Source organism: Engraulis encrasicolus, chromosome 7 (genome assembly GCF_034702125.1).
Source record: "Engraulis encrasicolus isolate BLACKSEA-1 chromosome 7, IST_EnEncr_1.0, whole genome shotgun sequence".
Classification (NCBI taxonomy): domain Eukaryota; kingdom Metazoa; phylum Chordata; class Actinopteri; order Clupeiformes; family Engraulidae; genus Engraulis; species Engraulis encrasicolus.
Genome location: NC_085863.1, coordinates 18,805,410 through 18,810,710, shown reverse-complemented (window position 1 = coordinate 18,810,710; position 5,301 = coordinate 18,805,410). Strand labels below are relative to the sequence as shown.

The 5,301-nt window shown below is 46.0% G+C and overlaps 1 long non-coding RNA gene across 1 annotated transcript; it reads right to left on the bottom strand.

Annotated features, from left to right (window-relative positions):
• Positions 1–258: 258 nt before the first annotated feature.
• On the bottom strand, positions 259–3,704 carry LOC134452581 (uncharacterized). The gene is made up of 3 exons (XR_010035481.1): positions 3,316–3,704; positions 2,338–2,431; positions 259–566 (listed from the first exon to the last, which is right to left on the bottom strand). It is a non-coding gene; the product is annotated as an uncharacterized LOC134452581 (long non-coding RNA).
• Positions 3,705–5,301: the final 1,597 nt, after the last annotated feature.

Genomic DNA, 5,301 nt, shown 5'->3' with positions numbered 1-5,301 from the left:
CTCAATTGTAAAGTCATTTTCTCATTTTCAAACAGGATGGTAAATGAAGAATAGTCCGCCAAAAATTGTTTTGGCTAGGCTGACAGCGGGGAAAACGTAATCGTTTTCTCCACAGAGGCGGGGCATCATCAAAACGTGAGGCCACAAGCCCAAGTGGAGGACGCAAGGTCGCATATTGGAAAGCACTGCTGTGTCACCAGGCAAAAATGCCTACTTGGAATTTACCCTAGCAACCTTGAGGAGTTGGGACACACTTCCAATAAGACACACGGGACTACAGAATTAAAGGGTTGAATTTTTTTAATTTAAAATGAGACCACACAATGAGAACACAGCAATCCATGTAAGTAGGGTGAATAACTACCGGTATACACAGCACACTGTAGGTCAATCAACTTGGGCGAGCTGGTTGGAAGGGGCAGGAGAGAACAGCACTAGTCCACAGGTCAGGGGGTGGATGGGAGCCCGATGAGGTCCCCGTCTTTGGGGGAGGGGAAAGCAGCAATAGTCCGATCTGATAGGTCCCGTCCGGTACCAGCGGGCTGTGCAGCTACATCAAATGTGACCTGAGAGGAGGCATACAGAACACAACACTGTAATCAGGTTAGGCACAAGTGTCATTACAAACTTACGCGTGATGACAAACCCACGCCAGGAGAGGGACAAAGCCTGGGCAGCAGCAGAGTAGGGCAGGTACAACTGGCCAGGGGCAGGTTGCCGTTCCTAGTTCCAGCATGCATACAGGTAGGGCTCAGGGGTAGTGAAAGAATATGCATTGATGGAGCAACAGAGACAAGCACAGCACTGTTGCAGCAGTTCAGGTGGTTAAAGGGTTAACAGCATGCATAGGGGCAGGGATTGGCACTTGGGGGATAGCAACAATTGCACTGGAAGAGATCGGGGCAGCAACAGCAGCATGGATCAGGTCGGCTCCAGTCACTGTCCAAGTAGGGGTGGGGTCTCCTGGTCAGCTACCCGCATGTGGGTGGGAGACGTGACGCCTTGTTTTTTCGTAACATTGGTTAAAAAACCTACAAAACTGTTATTTTCCTTTAAAAAACAAATGTCAATGAAAGAAGATGTGGTACATTATGTTTCATATTAGTCTTAGATGAGAAGAAACATTTTTGTTAAGATTTATGTAAAGGTTTATATGTCAAATTTCCTGAGGTGTGACTGTAACATTAACGAAACAATATATAATAATATATATACAAATTAACCAACTACATTTTGAATAATGTATGAAGCATTTGGCATGATTGCATTAATCTTAACTTTAGATTAAGATATGTGAATGTGGAAAAAACTCAAGACAGTAATATTAACTACAAGTTCAATTTCGTAACACAAATTGCGTCCTGTGGGGTGACATGTATGTCAATGTTTGTGAATGGGCAGCTGCAAGGCCAACTACAAGGGTCTTAAAGACTGGCTCCTAACCAGTCAGTACCTCAGTTTTTGGAAAGTGCTGTGGAAGGTTAAGGTGACTCTTAACCTCTTAATATGTCTTCATATTGCAATCTTTCTGTCACGCAATGCTTAGGTTCATTTTATGGTGTCCTGTGGTGTGACTGTTCTTATAGGTGGAAAAAAAGTTTTTTATTAATGAAAACACATATTAAGATTAAACACAATATCATTATCAAGTTAGCATGAGCTCAGATGTCAGTCATGTATACAAAAGGATTAAAATGGCCATAATGCAGTAAATTCCCTGTGGTGTGACTCCATTTTCCTGCGGTGTGACATGCCTATGCTATGTGTTGATGCAGGACACATTTTCCCAAAAATGGCAAAATTAAGGTGAAATTCCACAGACCACTGAGTGCTTTATTTTTTTTCTATTTTTTCCCATTTTTATCCATCATTTTTTTCAGGAATTTGATTTTTTTTTTTGCGTTACGCCCTTAAACGTCAACCACCCATGTATAAACATGGCACACTTAAGGTCAGGGGTGGGTAACCTATGTGTTGAGGACCATTTGCAGCCCTTGAAGCGTTTTATCCGGCCCCCGATATAATTTTAATGTTATGCATCCTTCACATGAAATATGACATTGTAAAACTGCATTGGCAATACAATCATGTTATATTAAGGGGGCCTAGAGAAGGTGTGGTCTCTTTTAAAGTTTGCTGCCTTCAATATAGACATGAAGTGCAGGGGAATATGCTGGTTTGTGTTCATAGTACAGCCCTCTGAGAACTTCTACGGCCCTTGGAAGAATTTGAAGTGGCCCCTTAAATGAAAAAGGTTCCCCATCCCTGCTTTAGCTCAAGCAGCACAGCTGATAGGCTAAGGTGGGGAGAGGGAGCATAATAACACTACAGACTCACACGTGAAGACAGACCAACGTTGGGGAGATGTGGTGGCGTTCCGGCAGGAGTGGGTACAGTAGGTCGGAGCCGCCTGGTTTCCTGTGGGCTGGGGCTAGAGAAAAAGAGATGGGGAGGTTAGCAAGGTAGTTACGCCAGTGGGGCAAGAGGGGTAAGCACAGCACGGTTGCAGTAGTTCAGGTGACTAGGTTAGCAGCCCATGCAAAGGGAGGGGGCCGGGGGATAGCAGCAGCTCTTGCAATAAGGGGACACAATTTACAGTCATGTTGGGGAACTATAGCAACAGTCATACAGGCAAGGCTCGGGAATAGTAACAGTAGCACATGCAGTGGGCAAGCGCTTCAGAGTTTTAGCAGCTCAGGTGGCTAGGGGAGTAGCAGCATTAATGCAAGCAGGGGTTGGGGGAAGCGATTGGGTGTGTGTGCGTATATTGTATTGTAGCCTACATGTCTATATCAGTATGACAGAGTTTGAAAATTGCACATGTGTGAGTGTGTATTGTCTGTGTACTGCACATGCTGTGAATGAATGTGTCAGAGAAAGAATAAGCTTAGTATGAGTAGGTTAGTGTGTGTGTGTGTGTGTGTGTGTGTGTGTGTGTGTGTGTGTGTGTGTGTATTGCACATTGGAGACTGGTCAAACGCAATTTCAAACTGGTTCTGTGCCAACACTGTTACATGGATTTTTGACAATAAAGTAGGTCTACAGTTGACTTGACTTGATAGCAGCACACACAGAAAGGAGTTAACAGGGCGAGCACTGCAGTTCAGGTGGCCATGGGCCAGCAACATTATTATAATGCTGGCAGGTATCGGGGGTAGCGACAGCAACACAACGATGGGTTACCAGGGGCAAGCGAAGGCAAGGAGGCAATTGCAAGCACAATGTTAAGCCTACGGTGGCGGTGTAGCGAGCAAGGGCCAACAGAGCATTAGGCAGGCAGTGGTAAGGGGGTATATCGCACAAAGTGACACTTACCTTACCCAAAGGGCAGAAGGGGGGCTCCGTCCATCGTTTCCCGTCCGTGATGGGGTCCTCCCCAGCGATTTCACAGTTTACAACTCCTCCAGTTCTTCACTGTTCCCTCTCGGCTATGTTCCTCTCCGGATAGCTGATGCGTTTAAATTGCACGCCTGCCTACCGCTAGAGTGGTTAATTACTAAAGTGGCTCTCGTGGCTTTGCTTTTCATTGATTAACAAACTGAATTGGCATGCCAGCGTTTACCAAAGAGCTGTTGTTTACCTGCACCTCAGGTGTCGCTGTAATATTGTTCCCCTCGGAAACAACGCAAGTGAATGCAGTTCCGCCTGTGACACGACATTATTGTTTTATCGAGATCTCCAATTAATTATACCGTTATCTCGGGATAACGAAGTGAATTAAAAAAGATGTGACGAAGGCCGCTATCGGCTTCCGTAGTCAGGGGATTACCGGTATGCATAGTATTTGTGCTGTACTGTACATCACTCACATTACAGCTTTAAAAAAAGCCAAGAGTAGCCTGCCACACTAAACTCATAAATCGGTTGTACTGTAAGTAATATTGGTTATTTGAGAAAAATCCACACGGCCTAACATGACCTGTGCACAGAGTAAGTGCATGTTCGTCACTGCATAATGTTTAGGTTATCAGAAGTTACAGCAGGTGTGTGCCTTGCTATAAATCAGTGGATGTGTGTGCAGTCACATGGACTAATACATAAATGTTTGTGTGTGTGCGTGTGCATGCGTGTAGGTGTGCGCGCCTGCGTGCGTGTGTTCTTCGGTGCGTGTGCATACATGCGTGCATGCATGTGTGTGCGCCTGCATGCGTGCGTGCATGTGTGCATGCGTGCATGCGTGCATATGTGCGTGCATTCATCCATGCGTGCCTGCGTGGGTGCACAGTGTCCCTTTGAGGAGACATATTGGTGTGTGTCTGCGCATGCTCATGTGTGCCTGTAGAGGGGGCTTCTGAGCCTGGATGCCAGTGTGTTGGAGTGACTGGTGTGGTGTGTCTGGAACATGCTGCATTGCTCCAGTCCTTACATAACAGCAGTGTTCCATGTTAGCTTACCCATATACAGGGCTGGACTGGGGAAGAAATAGGGCCCGGGCACTTTTGGCTTAAATAGTTAATAGTTCATAGTTAATTTTGGCCTCATAGTTAGCAGCGCAGAACTGACTCACTGGTGGGCCCCGCACCCTCGTGGGCCCCTATTTTCAGAAATGTTTTAAAAAACAAACAAGAAGGTGCAGGGCCCACCAGGAAATGCCCGCTGTGCCAGATGGCCAGACTAGCCCTGCCCATATAGACCTCCAGGCACGTAGCAGGCAGGGCTACTGTAAGAGGGCTATTTCTGACACCACTAGGTAACGACATAGCGTGCTACTAGCTGCCAGCCAGGACACTGTATTCATGTCCTGTGTTCATGGGCTTCCTCCGTAATATTATAGGCCCATTTGCACACAAGCTGTCTGTGCTTGGGTCTGTCGTTATTAATGTGCACCTGTGAGTGTATGTGTGTGTGTGTGTGTGTGTGTGTGTGTGTGTGTGTGTGTGTGTGTGTGTGTGTGTGTGTGTGTGTGTGTGTGTGTGTGTGTGTGTGTGTGTGTGTGTGTGTGTGTGTGTGTGTGAGTGTGTCTCTGTGTGTGTGTGTGTGCGTGCGTGCGTGCGTGCGTGTGTGTGTGTGTTTACAATAGGAACTCGTTGAGAGACAGTTGAGACAGTAATAAAAATTGTTGTATTTGTTGTATTCTTGTATTGTATCTAATAGTTATATGCCGACATTAAGATCGGTACATTCCAAAGGGATTGTTGTCCTCCCATAGACAGTTCTCTGATCATGCTGGTTTAAGCTGTTTTTTGAGAAGCGATACAATCTTTAGAGGTTTAAACCAAAAAGCTATTGATGTGCACCTGTGTGCGTGCGTGTGTGTGCGTGCGAGTGCGTGTGTGTGTGTGTGCGTGTGTGTGTGCGTGT